General features: G+C 38.7%; 1 long non-coding RNA gene and 1 pseudogene across 3 annotated transcripts in view; both read right to left on the bottom strand.

The window, feature by feature from the left end:
• Positions 1 to 20,740, bottom strand: part of LOC132652254 (uncharacterized) — a 156,090-nt gene that overhangs the window by 101,343 nt on the left and 34,007 nt on the right. The window lies entirely within an intron of this gene.
• LOC132652087 (large ribosomal subunit protein eL24-like) lies at positions 16,982 to 19,246 on the bottom strand (annotated as a pseudogene).

The following is a 20,740-nucleotide window of genomic DNA, read 5'->3' as shown; positions in this document are numbered from 1 at the left end:
TTTCTTCAACAAAACTATTGAACTATCCACTTGACCCTGGTAGGTTCATGGATTTTCAAGTTCAAGGGAGAGTACACAGCAGAATACTGGGTTTCTAGTTGTAATATTTGCATCAAGCCAAGTCAATAAAAGTGGTCCCTAAGTACACTTGCAATATGTCCAAAAACCATTTAGGAGGGTTCTCCTACACTACTAACATCCTGCTTGTAGAATTTTACTTATATTCTTACTGGCATAAATTAAATTATAAATAAAATAAGCTTTCCCATTGTAAAACATAAATGTTTTTATGATATTGATATTAAAGTTTTCATTGACTGGAAAGTTAGAAGCTTAGGATGCTCAGCAAGTGTATTGTTTTAATTTTGAAACATAATTAAAGACATGAGGCCTTTCAGGTGTGGTTTGAATTTTCTCTGCTAGGAGAAAAAGAATATTTCTCATGTTTGAGTCAGTTAAAAAGATCGATTACTCATATATGTCAGTGAACTAAAGTCCACCTTGAACATCTGTTCAAATTCAAAAACAAATGTCAATGTGTGCGGATCGATTATGTAAGAATCTTCAACTCATCTGACCTTTCAGAGAATAGTTCCAAGACATTTAAAGAAGAAGGTATTCCCCCAAAAGATTTGATAAACGTCAAAGGATATGCTGAGTGCTTTCTGAAATTTAGTTTTCAATGATTACTTATGATCAGAATTTAAAATCATTTGTAGAGAAAATGCTGGCACTCATCTAAAGTCAGGCAAAAGTCCTTTAAATTTTTTTTTATCTTTTTTATTTTTATTTTTCTTCACAATTTATTCATTATATATCCTGATTGACTCAGGAGTCAACTGTGTTCATGATAGAGGCAACCCTAATCCCCTCACTCAGAGATCTACATGGAGACTGAGCTGCCCCTTTAATTTCTTTACATTTTTCTTTAATTCAGCTCCCTGCTTCCCTTATTTACCTCTCTAGTTCTTCAATTCCACAAAGGGAAAAAGATAAGAGAAATAAGCAACTCTCCCTTCACTCTTCTTCCCTGTCTTGAAGAGTTTACATCTTATCAAATAAAGAGAAATGTCAGAATGACTAGGATTAATGGCTACAGGAGGAAAACATCTTTGTGGAAGTTGAAACATTTAACTGTAATGAGTAGAATAAAAGAGTAGAAAAAGAACAAATACAGAAAAATTTAAAACTAAAGAGACAAAAAAAACAGAAAAGATTATGCTATAACTTTGTAAAAGTCAAAAGAGCCAAATAATAATAATAACAATAACAAAAGGCTTTCCATACATTAAAAAACAACTAATCTTTATGAGCAAATATTGGACTATAAAACCAATTTGAATCCCTGGAAGTTTCAAATGTCATATTACTTAATAATATGTAAAGGAAAATACAAAACACATGACAATTAATGCAGCTACAACATAGGAAAAGGCAAAATAATTTCCTTTTAAGTGTGTGATTAGCTTCATGAAATCTTAGAAGCAAGAATGTCTACAAATTCTGGAAAAGATAAGTTTGAGTGGGTTCATTTTATTAGAAAATAGATAAAAGACTCACATATTCTAAAATACATTGGGGATATTTTTCAACCTACCAAATACTCTGATTTCAAGTCAATGAGACTTAATTGAAGATTTTCTTCCATTTAAGCCTAGTTTTGTCAATAATGTCAAATCACATTTGTGTTATTTTTAGTGCACTGTTTTCTGTATCTTCATAAAAAATATATATTAATGATATATCATATATTTTTATTTCATATAAAATATTTAGCCACTTATATGCTCATTATATACTCTGTTCACTCCAAGTCTAAATAGAAATATGTTATCTCTCTTTAGTTTACTCATATATTCATCTTATTCAAAAAGATACATTTGTGTTAGCATAGAACTTCAGTACTATTTACTTCACCAATTCAATTATTCATCTCCTTCAGAAATACCTTCAAAGACACTCCCAGAATTGTGTTCTCTCAAATACTTAGGTAAATTATATCCCAATCAAGTTTACATACAAAATTAACTATCACACTTAATTTGTGTTAGGTTGGTATTGTGTTTACATGACATCTAGTGCATTACCCATTTAAGAGGTATACAATGACTCCAAATAATTGATAAACATTGGACACATTGTCTATAGATAATCAACTTGTATGAAAATGAAGGAGTTAAATATTTAAGTACATTTGTTTATTTTTATTTGGGTGGGATTTTTTTCTTTTATTGAAAATAGCTTATTTTCTCATGTAATATTTCCTGATTTAAGTTTCCCCTTCCTCTGCTCTTCCCAGTTTTTCCCCATCTCCTTGCCCATCCAGGTATAGTCCCTTTCTCTCTCTTCTCTGCTCTTCCCCTCTCCTTCCCTCTCTCCCCCTCTCTCTCTCCCTCTCTGTTTTGGTTTTTCTGTGCAGCCTTGGCTGTCCTAGACTCACTTTGTAGACCAGGCTGACCTCAGTCTCACAGAGGTCCACCTGCCTCTGCCTCGCAGAGTACTGGGATTACAGGTATGTACCACCATGTGTGGTCCTTTCTGTCTCTCATTAAAAAAGAACTGTGTGCCTGTAATCCCAGCATTCTGGAGGCAGAGTCAGGTGAATCTCTGAGTTGGAAACCAGCCTGGACTAGAGAGCAAGTTTCAGGACAGCCAGGTATACACAGAGAAACCCTATCTTAAAAAGAGAAAGGGGGAAAAAGTGATATAAGTGGAACCAGGGGCCATGCAGTTTCTTTGAACTGGTATTCTTTACTGTATATACTTCCCCAGAGAGTCAACAAATTATAATATGTATTGAGTCTTTTCTTATTTTGGAACTGAGAAATATTCTCAGGTGTTGGGTATAATGATTCATTGAAGGTAAGCAATGGCACTTACTGTTGTTGCTACTTTTATATTTAGCCTATCACAATATAATTTTGGTTTGCATTTCCCTGATGACTAAAATGCTAAACATATTTTCCTGTACTCATCTGCTACAGCCATATTATCTTAGTTCTGTGTTATGTGCCCTAAAGGACATTTTCATTGGATGTAGCATTTTACTGTGTCAGTTATCTTAAAAGTTGAATGATTCCATGTCACCTCCTATGTTTCTGATGAAATATGTACTATCTTTTGGAGGTTTCTCCTTGTTGGCTAAATTTGACTTTTTTCTAGTATAGGTCAAAACATTTTTCCTTATCTTCCATGAGTTTGAACATGATATGACTTGAAATTAATATATTTGGGAGAGTTCCAAGATGGCAGCGAACAGAGCGCACCATTTTTGGAGAGGCAGAGGACATGAATCTCTGGAATTGGTGAGTGGAGAGACAATCAAAACTAGAATTTGGACTTCTTGGCTTGCTAAAGGAGAGGGGACACCACAGGAGCGTGGAGCACTTGTAGATTTGATCCAGTGCGGACTTCTCTGGGAAGGAAGTAGGGTGCTTCCCTTGTCCGGTCCTCCCGGGCGGGGAAACCAGCACACAGCACCAGGCAGCTGAGCAAAAAGCTCACAGCCTGGGGATTAAGACAGCAGAGACAGTGCTCCAGGCCCCTTACCGCAGCAGACAGCTGTAACCACCCACTGAACACCACTCCTCAGACATACATCCCACCCCGGGCACCCCAGGAACCTCCGGACCTGCGAAGTGTCCCCTCCCCCCATCCCCCTGATGTGATCCCGACACAAGAAGCGCATCGGAACTCACGTCCCAAGCAGCCAGAGTGCACACACCTCCAGAAACCGCCACACTGGAGGAGCGCACCCACTGCCAGCGCCAGAGACTCAACCCCACAATACAATCCTTCCTGGATCCCAAAGCCGCAAAGCTCAGTGCCTGGGACCCAAGACTGTGGAGGCAGGGCTCCAGACCCCGCAGCAGCAGAGAGCTGTAACCACCTGCTGAACGCCACCACTCAGAGGAGCCCACACCCCACCTAGTGCCCTCTCAACAAGCTCTGGACCCTCGGAACACACCCCCTACTACCACCACCACCTGGTCCCACCAGAGTGCACGCCCAAAGAGCGCTAGCCACAGAGACTCAGATGTGCAGTACAATCCTTCCCAGATCCCAAGTCTGCAAGTGGCAGCACTGACTACACAGGGCTGCCCAGCCAGTGATTGTATGGGCCATCCAACCCCTCAGTGGCAGAAAAACAGCTGAATAGCCACCAAAGTCCCGCAGCCCTGCAAAATCAATACGCGCCCACATTCTTCAACAGCGCTTGCGATCCCTTAGCACCTGCAACACCTTCAGTGCCTGCAAAGCACCCCTCTCACACACTGAAGGCCTATTTATTCTCCAACACCCTGTCCCTTAGGACACACCCACAAGCACACGCTCAAACACACGCTACCCCACATTTGCCCTTCTGCACCTGCGAACTTTCCTTCTACAGGTATAGCTGAATCACCAACACACACACTGAAACCACTAGACCTCCTCCATTTTCCTGAAGAATTCTCCAGACACCAGAGAAAGACCAGTCTGATCTGCAGGATCCAGGAACAGACAGTGAACACTACAGATAACCAAATGGCCAGGGGTCAGCAAAAGAACACAACCAACGTAAATCAAGATATAATGGCTTCACCAGCAACCCCCAAAATTATTGGACACTCCAACTCATCAGAAACACAAGAAAATTATTTTAAAGCTATGATTATCCAGTTATTTACATAAAGAGGAAACCAACAAATCTCTCAGAGAAATAGTCATACAGATTCAAACAGTTAGAGAGGAAACAAATAAATCTCTCAAAGATTTGGCCTCCCAAATGGAAACAAAGAAAAACGAAGTGAACGAAGCTCTCAAAGAAACACAGGCAAATATAGCCAAACAAATGGAGGCACAAGTAGTGGCACTAAGAGAGGAAACAAACAGAAAAATAGAGACCATCTTGGAGACACAGGAATCCACATTCAAACAAATGAAGGAAATGTTGCAAGACATGAAAACAGAATTAGAATCAATAAAGAAAACACAAAACAAGAAAACCCTGGAACTGAAGAACTTAGAGAAAAGAGAAGGAACCACAAAGGTAAGCATCACTAATAGAATACAAGAGATGGAAGAGAGAATCTCAGGTGCTGAAGATACACTCGCAGAAATTGATACTTCTCTCAAAGCAAAAGTAAAATCAGAAAAATCCCAAACACAAACCATCCAAAAAATCAAGGACGCTATGAAAAGGCAATATCTAAAAATAATAGGAATTGAAGAAGAAGAGGATTCCAGGCTCCAAAGTCCAGAAAATATTTTCAAGAAAATCATAGAAGAAAATTTTCCCAAACTAAAGAAAAAGATGTCCACAAACATACAAGAGGCCTACAGAACACCAAATAGACTAGACCAGAAAAGAAACTCCTCATGCCACATCATAGTCAAAACACTTAATCTACAGAACAAAGAAAAGATACTAAAAGCAGCAAGGGAAAAAGGCCAAGTAACATATAAAGGTAGACCTATCAGAATTACACCGGGCTTCTTATCATAAACTATGAAAGCCAGAAGGGCCTGGGGAGATATCATGCAGACTCTAAGGGACCACAGATGCCAACCTAGACTACTATACCCAGCAAAGTTTTCAATCAACACAGATGGAGAAAACAAATTATTACATGACAAAACTAAATTTAAGCAATATTTGAACAGCAAACCAGCCCTAAGGAAGATACTAGAAGGAAAATTCCAATCCAACAAAAATGACTACGCCCAAGAAAACATAGGTTAAAGATAATTTCCAACAAAAATCAAAAGAAAACAAACAATGATTCACAGTAAAATCGCCAACTCTCCAATAATAGGAAATAACATGCAATGGTCATTATTATCTATCAACATCAATGGACTCAACTCTCCAATAAAAAGACACAGACTAACAGAATGGGTGCAGAAACAGGATGCAACATTCTGCTGCATCCAAGAAACGCACCTAGGCAACAAAGATAAACACTACCTCAGAGTAAAAGACTGGAAAACAGTTTTTTAAGCAAATGGACCCAAAAAACAAGCAGGAGTAGCTATCCTAATATTTAATAAAATAGATTTTCAACCAAAACTAATAAAAAAAAGATATAGAGGGGCACTACATTTTCATCAAAGGAAAAATCCACCAAGAAGACATCACAATTCTAAACATCTATGCCCCAACTACAAGAGCACCTACATTGGTAAACGAAACATTATTAAAGTTTAAATCACACATTGATCACAATACCTTAATAGTGGGAGACTTCAGCACCCCACTCTCACCAAGGGACAGATCAACTAGACAGAAACCAAATAAGAAAATAAAAGCACTTACAGAGTCCCTAAATCAAATCAACCTAATAGACATCTACAAATCTTTTCACCCAAACACAAAAGAGTATACCTTCTTTTCAGCACCACATGGAACCTTCTCCAAAATAGACCATATAGTTGGTCTCAAAGCAAGCCTCAACAGATACAAAAAGATTGAAATAATACCTTGTAGTCTATCGGACCACCATGGACAAAAGCTGGACATCAACAACAATGGAAATTACAAAAAGCCAACATGCACATGGAAACTGAACAACTTGCTACTCAATGACAGCTGGGTTAAGGAAGAAATAAAGAAATTACAGACTTCCTAGAATTCAATGAAAACGAAGGCACAACATACCCAAATTTATGGGACACATTGAAAGCAGTGCTCAGAGGAAAATTTATAGCACTAAGTGCCGTCAAGAAGAAATTTGTAACATCACATACAAGTAACTTAATGGCCCAACTGAAAACCCTAGAAAAAAAAGAAGCAGATACACCCAAGAGGAGCAGACGGCTGGAAATAATCAAACTCAGGGCTGAAATCAATAAATTAGAAACAAATAAAACTATTCAAAGAATCAAGGATAGAAAAAGTTGGTTCTTTGAGAAAATCAACAAGATAGACAAACCCTTAGCCAAACTAACTAAAAGGCAGAGAGAATCTATCCAAATCATCAAAAACAGAAATGAAAAGGGTCACATAACTACAGACACTGAGGAAATCCAAACAATCATTAGGTCATACTACAAAAGTCTATATGCCACAAAATTTGAAAATCTAAATGAAATGGACAATTATCTTGATAGATTCCATCTACCAACATTAAGTCAAGATCAGGTAGAAAGACTGAATAGCCCTATATGCCCCAAGGAAATTGAAGCAGTCATTAACAGTCTCCCCTCCAAAAACAGCCCTGGGCCAGATAGTTTCAGTGCAGAATTCTACCAGACCTTCAAAGAAGTGCTAACACCAATTCTCCTCAAATTATTCCACAAAATAGAAACAGAAGGAACATTACCAAACTCATTCTATGAAGTGACAGTCACCTTGATACCTAAACCACACAAAGACCCAACAAAAAAAGAGAACTTCAGACCTATCTCTCTTATGAACATTGATGCAAAAATACTCAATAAAATACTTGCAAACCGAATCCAAGAACACATCAAAGATATCACCCACCATGACCAAGTAGACTTCCTCCCAGGCATGCAAGGGTGGTTCAACATATGGAAATCCATCAATGTAATCCACCATATAAACAAACTGAAGGAGAAAAACCACATGATCATCTCCTTACATGCTGAAAAATCATTTGACAAAGTCCAACACCCATTCATGTTTAAAGTCTTGGAGATATCAGGGATACAAGGTACATACTTAAACATAGTAAAGGCAATATACAGCAAGCCTATAGCCAACATCAAACTCAATGGAGAAAAACTTAAATCAATCCCACTGAAATAAGGAACAAGGCAAGGCTGCCCACTCTCTCCATATCTCTTCAACATAGTACTTTAAGTCCTAGCCAGAGCAATAAGACAACTAAAGGAGATCAAGGGGATACAAATCAGAAAGGAAGAGGTCAAAATGTCACTATTCACAGATGATATGGTAGTATACATGAGCTACCCCAAAAATTCAAACAGAGAACTCCTTCAGCTGATAAACACCTTCAGCAAAGTGGCAGGATACAAAATCAACTCAAAAAAATCAGAAGCCCTCCTGTACACCAAAGACAAAAGAACCGAGAAAGAAATAAGGGAAACAACACCTTTCACAATAGCCACCAATAACATAAAGTACCTTGGGGTGACACTAACCAAGCAAGTGAAAGACCTGTTTGAGAAAAACTTCAAGTCTTTGAAGAAAGAAATTGAAGAAGATATCAGGAGATGGAAAGATCTCCCATGCTCATGGATTGGTAGGATTAACATTGTGAAAATGGCCATCCTGCCAAAAGCAATCTACAGATTCAATGCAATTCCCATCAAAATACCAACTCAATTCTTTACAGACCTTGAAAAAAAGATTCTCAGCTTCATATGGAGAAACAAAAAACCCAGAATCTCCAAAACGATCCTGTACAACAACAGATGATCTGGAGGTATCTCCATCCCTGATCTCAAGCTGTACTACAGGGCAACAGTAATAAAAACTGCATGGTTTTGGCATAGAAACAGAAAGGAGGATCAATGGAACCGCATAGAAGACCCAGAAATAAACCCACACACCTATGAATACTCAATATTTGACAAAGAAGCCAAATCCATTCAATGGAAAAAAGATACCATCTTCAACAAATGGTGCTGGACCAACTGGATGTCTACATGCAGAAAAATGAAAATAGATCCATATTTATCACCCTGCACAAAACTAAAGTCAAAGTGGATCAAGGACCTCAACATAAAACCAGATACTCTAAATCAATTGGAAAAAAAAGTGGGGAACAGCCTAGAACTCATTGGCACAGGAGAAAACTTCCTGAACAGAACACCAACAGCACAGGCTCTAAGAGCAACAATCAATAAATGGGACCTCATGAAACTGAAAAGCTTCTGTAAAGTAAAGGACACCATCATCAAAACAAAACGACTGCCTACAGATTGGGAAAGAATCTTCACTAACCCTTTATCTGACAGAGGACTAATATCCAGTATATACAAAGAACTAAAGAAACTGAAAAGCAACAAACCAAATAATACAATTAAAAAATGGGGAACAGAGCTAAACAGAGAATTCTTGACAGAGGAATATCGAATGGCAGAGAAACACTTAAAGAAATGCTCATCCTCATTAGCCACCAGGGAAATGCAAATCAAAACGACCCTGAGATATCACCTTACACCCATCAGAATGGCCAAGATGAAAAACTCAAGCGACAACACATGCTGGAGAGGTTGTGGAAAAAGGGGAACCCTCCTCCACTGCTGGTGGGAATGTAAACTGGTACAACCACTCTGGAAAGCTATCTGGCGCTTTCTCGGACAATTAGGAATAATGCTTCCTCAAGACCCAGCTATACCACTGCTAGGTATATACGCAAACTTTGCTCAAGTACACAAAAGGGATACTTGCTCAACCATGTTTATAGCAGCTTTATTTGTAATAGCCAGAACCTGGAAACAACCCAGATGTCCATCAACGGAAGAATGGATACAGAAATTGTGGTATTTCTACACAATGGAATACTACTCAGCAATCAAAAAGGAGGAAATCATGAAATTTGCAGGCAAATGGTGGGATCTAGAAAAGATCATTCTGAGTGAAATATCCCAGAGGGAGAAAGACAAACATGGGATATACTCACTTATATAGACCTATAAGATATGATAAACATAATAAAATCTATACACCTAAAAAAGATAATCAAGAGAGCGGACATGGGGTAAGATGATCAATCCTCGTTTAGAAAGAGAGATGGGATGTGCATTGAACGTATGACAGGAGTCTACTGAGCGCATCTGAAAGACTAACTAGCAGTGTTTTCAAAGCAAAGACTCATGACCAAACCTTTGGCAGAGTACAGGGAATCATAAGAAAGAAGGGGAGTTAGTCTGATACGGAAAGGATAGGAGCTCCACAAGGACCAAATATATCTGGGCACAGGGTATTTTCTGAGACTGACATTCAACCAAGGACCATGTATGGATATAACCTAGAACCTCCGCTCAGATGTAGCCTGTGGTAGCTCAGTAAGCAATTGGTTTCCCAAAGTGAGGGGAACAAGGACTATTTCTAACAGGAACTCAATGACTGGCTCTTTGGCCTCCCCACCCCCCAAGGGAGGAGCAGTCCTGTTAGGCCACAGAGGAGGGCTTTGCAGCCAGTCCTGAAGATACCTGATAAAACAGGATCAGATGAATGGGGAGGAGGTCCCCCCCATCAGTGGACTTGGAAAGGGGCACAGTGGAGATGAGGGAGGGAGGGAGGGACTGGGAGGGAATGAGGGATGGGGACACGGCTGGGATACAGAGTTAATAAAATGTAACTGATAAGAAAAAAATAAAATTCCAAAAAAAAACCAAACAAACAAACAAAAAACAAATAAAACTGGAAAATTAAGAAAAAAAAAGTATTAGTATATGTTGCATAAATGAAGATTTCAAAGATTATGCATCTTGCAATTTTTAAAAATTTTAATTAATTAATCAATCAATCAATTAATTACAATTTATTCACTTTGTATCCCCACTGGAGCTTCCTCCATTGTCTACTCTCAGTCCCACCCATAAATACCAAACTTATGAATTATAGGTATATAAGAAGTAGAAGAAGTTCAAGTCAAATACACAATAATATTTTGAACAAATTCATAACAGGAAATGCACTAAATCTAAAGAAAAAGATACCAATTTGAATCTTTATGGAAGAAGAGGGAGATACAAAGACCTGGAGGGGACAAGAACTCCATATGGAGGACAACAGAGCCAAAAGCCTGGGCCCAGGGGCTTCTGCAGAGACCGATACTCCAACCAAGGACCATGCATGGAGAGGACCTAGACCCCCTGTTCAAAGGAAGCCCATTGGCTGCTCAGCTTCCAAGTGTGTTCCCTAGTAAGGGGTATAGGGGCTGTCTCTGACATGAACTCAGTGGCAGGCTCTTTGATCACCTCCCCCTGAATGGGGAACAGCCTTGCCAAGCCACAGAGAAAGATGATGCAGCCAGCCTTTATGAGAGATGATAAGCTAGGGTCAGATAGAAGGGGAGGAGATCCTCTCCTATCAGGGGACTAGGGAATCGACATAGGGAGAGAAGAAGGAGGGTGGGTGGGACTGAGAGTAGATGATGGAGGGGGCTAGAGCAGGGATACAAGTGAATAAATTGTAATTAATTGATTTATTGATTGATTAATTAAATGTTTAAAAAATTGCAAGATGCATAAAAAGCCCCAAATATACAAGGTATTATAGGTATACAAGGCCAGAAAAGAAATTCCCCATATTACATAATATTCAAAACATTAAATATGTAGAACAAAAAAAGGTATTGAAACCTACAAGGGAAAAAAAATCACATATATAGGCAGGCCCATCAGAATAACAAGTAATTTTTAATGGAGTCTTTGAAAGCCAGAAGAGCTTGGACTGATGTTCTACAAGTTAGAAAGATCACAGGTGTCAGCACAGAATATTATACCCAGCAAAAATATCAGTCATAATGGGAGGAAAAATTAAAAACTTTCCACCAAATATATTTTGTGTATATTATTTTGTGTTTGTTTCTGTTTTGGAAGAATAAGACACAGAGAGACCAAAAGAGAGGAAAAAACATACATGAAGTTAGGTGGGTAGGGATATGGAAGGATCTAGGTGGAAATGGAAAAGTGGAAAACAAGATAAATATATATTACTAAAAAAAATTTTAAATAAAAAATTCAACTAAAATAATAAAATAGATAAGATAATTTTTCAAAAAGATATGTAAGGAATTTATGACCACTATGCCAACTCAACAAAAAGACCAGCCCAAACCAAACAAACCAAAGAGTGAAGCAACCCAGAACCAGACAGACAAATGTTGCATATTCTCTCTCCTATGTTGAAGTAGCTTTAAATTTTTAGATATTAAGAACTTATAGAATCCAAAAAACTATTACAGGGGCCAGGATACAAGTCAGAAAAATGTAGATTGAATGAAGGTAATATGAAGGGGGAAAGATAATATTGGAGAATGAATCATTAGATGTAGTTGTTATGGGAAAACAAGGTAGAAAATTATGTATGGGATAGATAACCAATTCTAGCAACTTTTGGAAACACTTCTTAAAGCACATCCATACACAAAGACCTATATAAAAATTTTTAAATGGAGTAATCCTATAAAGAAGAACAGTGTGCCTAGTCAATACCATAGGCTAAATAATAAAAAGTTCAGACACTACTCCTAGTCTTAGTTTGGATTTTATTACTGTGAAGAGTTGCCATTACCATGGTAACTCTTACAAAAGAAAACATTTAATTAGGGATGGGTTACAGTTTCAGAGGGTTAGTTTATTATCATCATAGTGCAAAACATGGCAGTGTCCAGACAGACATAGTCCTGGAGAAGGATCTGAGAATTCTATATCTTAAGCCAAAGGTTGCAGGAGACTATGTGTCATACAGGATGTAGCTTGAGCATAGGAGACCTCAAAGCCTGTCCCCAAAGTGACACATCTCCTACAACAGAGCCACACCTATTCCAACAAGACCATACTTTCTAATAGTGCCACTCTCTATGGGCCAAACATTCAAACACATAAGTCTATTAGGGCCACACCAATTCAACCCACCACATTCCACTCCCTGGCCCCTATAGTCTTGTGGCCATAACAATGCAAAATACATTTAGTCCAACTTCAAAAGTTCCCATAGTCCCATATCACAGTCTCAACAATGTTTAATAGTCCAAAGTTAAAAGTCTCTTTTAACTTTTGAGATTATGAGATTCACACAATCTCTTAACTGTAATCCCCTATAATATCAAAATCAAAAACAGATCACATACTTCCAACATATAATGGCACAGGATATATATTACCTTTCCAAAACATAGGTAAGGGAGCAGAGTGAGAAACTACTGGACCAAAAACTAGCTGGACAAACTCCAAACTCTGTATCTCTATGTCTGACGTCCAAACATTATTCAAATCTCCAAATCTTTTCAGCCTTGTTGACTGCAACATACTTTCCTCTCTTAGGATGGTTTCATGCCATCTTAGCAACTTTCCTTGACAGGTATCCCATAACATCTGGCCTCTCTAACATCTTAGGATCTTCTAGGCAATTCAGGCTTCACTTATACAGCACCACACCATGGTCTACATAGGCCTCCATGCAAGGACACCCTGCCATATGCCTAGCCGCAGCAACTGTCCTTAATAATCCCTTTCCTCTATCTTTAACTCTAAATCTAAAAACCACACGGCCAAAACTGCAAAGCTTTGCTGCTTGCTGGGGCTGGAACATGGGCCCCTCATTTAATTACATCTTCACCGGCTTTCTGTTTTCAATGGTTTCCTTCACTGCCTAAGTTTAGATATCCTGGAACTTATTCTGTAGACCAGGCTGACCTTGAATTCAGAGATCTACATGTCTCTGTCTCATAAGAGCTGGGATTAAAGGCATGTACCACCAAGCTTGGACCATAACTATTTTTTAATTACTTTTCACAAGACAGAAGCTTAGCTGGGTGGGGTCTTCCCCTGAGTTCACCACTCTTTTTATCCCATTTAACATTATCGTTTTATTTAGTCTGTTTATCTACTTATTTAGTCTGTTTATCTCCTTGAACACAGGATTTAGCACCATTTTTTTTCTAATGCTACTTTTATCCTCAAATTGTCAATTTAGCCTCAGGCACATTTTTTTGGACAAGAGCAAAAAGCCACCACATTCTTCACCAAAATATCACAAGACATATCTCTCGGCAACATACCCAAATTCTTCTTTTCTGAGCCAGGCCTCCACGGTTCCAATCACCCTCAGCACCATTGTCTTCCATGTTCCTACTAGTATAGCCCATTAATCCCCACCTAAAACATTCCATTGTTTTCCTAATCCAAAATTCCCAAATCCACATTCCTCCAAACAAAAGCATGGTCAGGCCTACCTATCACAGTAATAACCCAGTCCCTAGTGTTGGGCTTCGGACCCTGGACAAACAGCTGAAGGGGCCTTTTCAACCAAGGCAGACCTGACCTCCAGGTTCTGCCAGCATCCATTGGTCCCTACCTGTTACAGGGCATAGCTGACTTATCCTGCCCTCCGCCCTGAACTCCCCAGCCCAGGAATGGGCTTTGTCTCCCACAGAGGCTCTTTACTATATAATTCAGACATTTTGGTTCCCTCTTTTCTCCTTTTCTTTCTCTCTCTCTCCTTTCCTCCCTCCCTCCCTTCCTCTCTCTCTCTCTCTCTCTCTCTCTCTCTCTCTCTCTCTCTCTGCCCCTCTCCCTGCATGGCACGCTAGAGTTGCTCCCAATAAATCTGCATTTATATAACTTGTCTTGAATTAGCTAACATTGCCCCATCAACAATGTTTATCACCTGGTACTAACTTCTGTCTTAGTTTGGATTTCTATTCCTGTGAAGAGACACCATGATCATTATTGGTATTTAGGCAGCCTTTTTCTGGGTTGCCTAGCAGCCTATGATGTCATCATGCATCGTCTGCCAGGTAGATGGACCTGGCTTCGGAAGAGGGAGAAAACAGGGAACAGGACAGGAACCTACCACAGGAGGCCTCCGAAAGACTCTACCCAGCAGGATATCAAAGTAGATGCTGAGACTCATAGCCAAACTTTGAGCAGAGTGTGGGGAATCTTATGAAAGAGGGGGGAGATGAAATACCTGGAGGTGACAGGAGCTCCACAAGAAGAGCAACAAAACCAAAATATTTGAGCCCAGGGGTCTTTTCTGAGACTGATACTCCAACCAAGAAACATGCATGGAGACAACCTAGAACCCCTGTACAGATGTAGCCCATGACAGTGGTTTGTTTCCCTAGTAAGAGGACAAGGGGCTGTCTCTGACATGAACTCGGTAGCTGGCTTTTTGATCACCTCCCCCTGAGGAGGGAACAGCCTTACTAGGCCACAAAAGAAGACAGTGCAGCTTGTCCTGATAAGATCTGATAGACTAGGGTCAGATGAAAGGGGAGGAGGACCTCCCCTATCAGTGGACTGGGGGAGGGGCAAAGGAAGTGCAGAGAGAGAGAGAGGGTGAGATTGAGAGGGGATAAGGAAGGGGGCTACAGCTAGGATACAAAGTGAATAAATTGTAATTAATTTTAAAATAATGAAAATACTGTAAGGATACTTGTGCATGTTTATAATGTGTGTATGTAAATAAAATAGACATAAAGAATGAGTCATTTCCTTAACAAAATACACAAAATTACATTTAATTTATAGTTCTGTGCTAGTTTTGTCTTAACCTTTGTGTTGTTTCTCAATACAACTGTCTAGAGCTCTAATCAGTGGCCCTGTGGATACAGCAGGTGGCTTCCTTGTTCTCCCTGTTCAAAGGAAGGAGCTCTCTCAGCTGCTATTTATATTCTACTTATAAAGAGATTAATGCTCATTAATCTTTTAACTAACCAGGAGTAAGTGTAATGCTTTATAAACCTTCTAAATATTTTTTATCAAATAGTTAAATAGCAATAAAAGAGGAAGATAAGTCCAAAGACATGTGTATATATTCCAGACAAGTTTTCTTTATATTATCTGTATTATTTTAACAAATTCACTCATAAAATAATAAATCATTATTATGAATATAGGAAAAATGCCATGTATCAGCATCTTCTACTTATTTAAGTGATTCAATTTCAATTTATTACTTATAAATGTATTAAACAGTGGAGATTATTCCTTAAGCCCCTCCCCTTGCCTTCTCCACAGTACTATATTTTTCAGCTGAAAAGAAGCTAAAGTTCTAATACGTCAAATTTTGTTCAGGAAAAACTTTTATGTTTCCTTGTATATAAACATTTTTTCCTGAAAACTAGTGCTATTTAATTCTTAATTATTTTCTGAAGTTACACATGTTTACTATAGTACAAAAGCTGAGAAAAACCCAATGTTTATGTTTGAATGTATTTTATTAATGATGTATATAATTTAATTTCCAGCAATTAAAAACTAATCTAAACTTCATTCATAATAAAAGAATATCCTATACAATTTTTTAGCATGGCTTGAGAAACAGAATGGTGGTAACTCCTTGCTTTTCACTCCCTTCTTCTCTGACAAATGTGTCACCATAGTCTATACTCTTGTCAAAACTATAAGTGTAACACAAGAATAAACATATTTTTAACTGTTATCTCTTGCATAAGACATAAACAAGGCACCTGAATATTCACAATTATAATTGGAAAGACCTACTGATATTTGTTTTTTAAATAATTTTTTTTCATTTTTAAACGTTTCTCTTTTTTTTTTTTCTTCACAGAAAATGGTGTTATGTACCAAATTTCAGAAACTGTATTTGGAAACCTGTATAAAGAAACCTGTCCATCTTTTAATTATCTGATACTTTCAGAACAGGAAAATCGATAGCTCAAATTTAGCTAATAGAAACCAAAATACAGATAAGGACATTGCAGCCAGTCCTGAAGATACCTGATAAGCTAGGATCAGATGGAAGGGGAGGAGGACCTCCCCTATCAGTAGACTTGGAAAGGGCCAGGGAGGAGATGAGGGAGGGAGGATGAGATTGGGAGGGGAAGGGAGTGGTGGCTACAGCTGGGATACAAGTGAATGACCTGTAATTAAAATAAAAATAATAATAATGAAAAGAAACCAAAATAAATAATTAAGCAAATAAATAAATAAATAAATCAGATCCTTCAAACAGAAGTTCTTTGGCATTTTCAACAAAGTTAGAAGGCATAACTGCTACAATCTTCATGACTTAAAACAATCTTTGCTCCTTAGGTATTTTAGCACATTTCCTGAAATTTAGTCTTTAGCCATGAGGCTAGCCTCATTCGAAGAATAACTGCTAAAGCACACTGGGTTTCTTTTTGCCTGATAAAAAAAATGCTCTAACAAAGACTAAGGTGATATTACACTACATATATTACAAATCAGTGAATTATATAATTCCAGTAAACAATATGTGATATAAGCTATATATTCCAGTAGGTAGAATATTTACAAAGTAATGACTATTGTAGTCATATATATCACAGCAATTGTGCCTAATCTCAAAGAACTGTTTGAGTTGAGTCTCAAAGACTTAGAAGAGTCTAGTACAGTCCAGCTAGGAGTTGAACTAACAGAGGATGAACTTGATCTCCTGGTTCTCCAGCCTTCAACTCCAAAACGCTAGGATTATAGACATAAGCCACCACATCTTATTTTAGCAAGCATGCAAAACTCCTCTATGTGTTGTAAAATTTAATCCTGACAACAAGGTTCCTAGTTGGGGGGGGGAGTATGTTTTCAATTAGGCCAAAAGTCAGCTATTTGCTTTTCATACTATTCCTTAGGCAAGCAATCGTCATTTCCCACTCTGATTGAGCCCATATGTGAATCTACTGATCATTTCCAAGCATCACAGCCTGAGGAAACAGAAGAGCACAAAGAATGAAACTGTGATTGTTTCTAGCCTTGAGATGACAACATTGTGCAAAAATCATGCACTTAGTATCAAAAGTCATGTTCTCACTAACAATACACTTTGAAAACTTCCTGGTGACAAGAGCATCACCCAAAGGACTCTGGGAAGGTTCAAAAAAAATAAAAAGTAACTTACAGCTAGGGAATATAGAAACTTTGAGGGAAATAAAATCAAATATTTATATTTATCCAGAATGTGAAAGACAAAACTTCAAAATTTTCGGAAAGCCAACACAGAAATGGCATTAAAAAAAAAACAACAAACAAACAAAAACATAATGACTACCTGTAATAATAGTCTTTTTATAGCTCTTGGTATGACAGTGATTTGAAATTATACTTTTTAATATACAGGGTTTAATCATTCTTTCAGAATAGTTTGACTTTTGTGAATAAAATTAAAATAAATAATTGCATAATGTTAACATCTAAACATATTTGGTGTTTGGAATATAAAGTTTTTAAAGCTTGTATCTTAGAAACATGAGTATCTTTCCTGTTTTGTTGTTATTGATGTTGTTGTTGTTATTGTTGTTTTCAGAGACAGGTTTTTTTTTTCTGTCTAGCCTCGGCTGTCCTAGACTTGAACTTGAGTTCCAGGCTGGCCTTGAACTCACAGAGATCCACCTGCCTCTGCCTCCTTGAGTGGGATTAAAGTTATGAGATGCCACGCTTGGCTCAAACACAGGTATCTTTTTTTTCCCAGTATTATATTCTCTTTGTATCCCAGGTATAGCCCCCTCCCTCATCTCCTCTGGTTCACACCCTCCTCCCTCTTCCTCCCCTAGACCTTTTCCCTAGTCCACTGATAGGGGAAGTCCTCCTCCCCTACTGTCTGATCCTAGCCTCTCAGGTCCCATCATGACTGCCTGGATCCTCTTTCTCTGTGGGTTGGCTAGACTGCTCCACCAGGGAAAAGTGATCAAGGAGCAGGCAACCAAGTTCACGGCAGAGACTGTCTCTTCTAAACACGGGCATATTTATTTGTTTGTTTTAGGGCATATTTATTTGTTTGTTTTAGTGTTAGAAACAGATCTATTTTAAACTCTGTTCTATCAAGCTAGTGTTTTCCAGCAACTCAAGTTGCAGAGACCTTCACCAGATTCACAATCTTTTGTTTCGGCGATGCATTTGTGGGGGCCTTGGCAGCAGCCATTAATGTCTTCTTTGATGCCTGCTTCCTTGGCAGCCCTGAGCCTACTTTTGCTGAGCTTTCCTAACTTCTAGTTTCTGATTCCTCTTGGCCATTATATCAGCAGGAGATGCACCAATGATGGCCCACTGGAATTTGACTGCATGGTGATTCTTTTCATTTGAATCTCTTCCGACTGTCCCTTCTTGGGCTTTCTTCCCTAGAGGACAGTCCAGTTAATCTGCCAAGGACTCCTTTTGGAAAAGAATGGTGACTCGCATTTTGCATTAAGAAACTGGAAAACTTTCCGGTCAGTCCTGGCGAAGCGCCACCCGGGTAGATCTTGTAGCCGTTGAAACTGCAGAGCTCGATCTTCATGGTGATAGCTCCCAGCCTGCCAGAGGAAAGAGGGTGAAGCGCCACAGGTATCTTTAAATTATTGTTTTATCTAACTCCACTTAAAAGTTCAGTGAGGCCCTCTGTGGTAGGTTCCTAGGTTGTTTCCTGTTTTCTTCTTCTTCTGATGTCCATCCTCTTTGCCTTTCCGGATGGGGATTGGACATTTTAGTTAGGGTCCTCTCTCTTGCTTAGTTTCTTTAGATGCACAGGCATGGTTGGATACCATAAAAAGCTAAAATGTTACGCTCAGGATGCGAGGCTAAGCACTGCACTCAGGGTCAGCCTCTTTCGACCCAGAGAAGAGCATGTCTGATTGCATGCGGGTTGATGCCCCAGGTCCCGCCTCTGAGAAAAAGGTATCAGACGGGTCTGATGCTCTTTGGGTGGATGACACCTAAATGAACATCTGTACAAAGTCCCAATTTATTTCTAATATCAGAGATTAGACCTCTACTCTTGCCTGATGCGTCTAAAACAAAAAGGGGGAACTGTAGAGAGCTGCGGAATGCTATGCCTTAAAGATGGAGCTGGTTTCCGCCTTCCACCTTCCCGATGGTGAGTGCTCTCTGTCACGAACAACTCCACATTTGGCTAAGGCCGAGGATCTGGCTTGCTTCCATGTATGTGGACCTATCTGCATTGCCCCCGTGGCATGCCGGGTTGGCTACCCAGAGGCTATTTAAGCTGTGGGCTGGCTTTCCCCGGGGTCCGAGGATTGTTCAATGTTCCTGAATAAACTGCATTGAAAAAAAAAAAAAAAATCACACAACAAAATTAACCAGACTCAGTCTATAAATATTAATGAACTTACATACAATTAGAATTGGCATTCAAAATGGTATCTGTGAAGCTTCATATCAAGTTTTACACTTTCAGTATCCATCAAGAAAACCAAAAAAATTTATAACAGAATTAGAACTAGAAAAACATTTATCTTTATATATACTCTTTCATAATGTTTTTTGTTGCTTGCATTTAGTACTTCCTCACCCCAATAATGGTCTTTTCATGCTCTGTTCAAAGGCTGTTTTCTGTAGTGTGAGGGAGGGCCCTATAACCTTGTGTTTTTCCACCCATGCTCCTGTGCCCAGAAATAATGACTCTGAGAGTTTATTTATACTTACAAATGCCTAAGCCATATAGCTTTGGCTCATTCTCTGATGAACTCATAACTTAATATTTTGTTTATTCTAATCTAAGTTCTGCCACATGTGTGGTTACCTCTGCTCAGCTTCTATGTGTCTGTCCTGTACAGTTCCCAGACGAATCCAACTTCACCTGGCTCTGTCCAAATAATCCTTTCTGCCTATTGGATGTCTTACCTCCTATTTCCTGCCTCAGCCATAGACCATCAGCTTTTAACTGACAGGTGATACATCCATACAGTACAAGAGATTCCCTCTACATTTCTCTTTTCTTCATGTTATATTGAATCCACATTTTCATTTATTTACATATATACATATTATGAAAATGTTTTCAGCATAGTATTATGTGTTCTTTTTACTTTGATCAAAACTTTAGGATATTACAAAGAAAATTGCCTCAAGTGACAATTATACATTATCAATGTTTTCCAAGTATTATCTTTCTGTACAAGGTTATTGGTTTATGGCTTCCAGCATCCTGTATGATCTTGAGGAGGTGGAATATTTGCTAAAAAGGCTTTCTGCTCATGATTCTGTAACTATCAGTAAAGATAACCACTGTGGTGGGGAGATTCAGTGCTACCTCAAGATCCAGCTATACAACTCCTGGGCATATATCCAAAAGATGCTCAACCATACAACAAGGAAATTTACTCAACTATGTTCA

Source organism: Meriones unguiculatus, chromosome 2, assembly GCF_030254825.1.
Source record: "Meriones unguiculatus strain TT.TT164.6M chromosome 2, Bangor_MerUng_6.1, whole genome shotgun sequence".
In the NCBI taxonomy this organism is placed as follows: domain Eukaryota; kingdom Metazoa; phylum Chordata; class Mammalia; order Rodentia; family Muridae; genus Meriones; species Meriones unguiculatus.
This window is presented reverse-complemented; position numbering and strand designations above follow the sequence as displayed.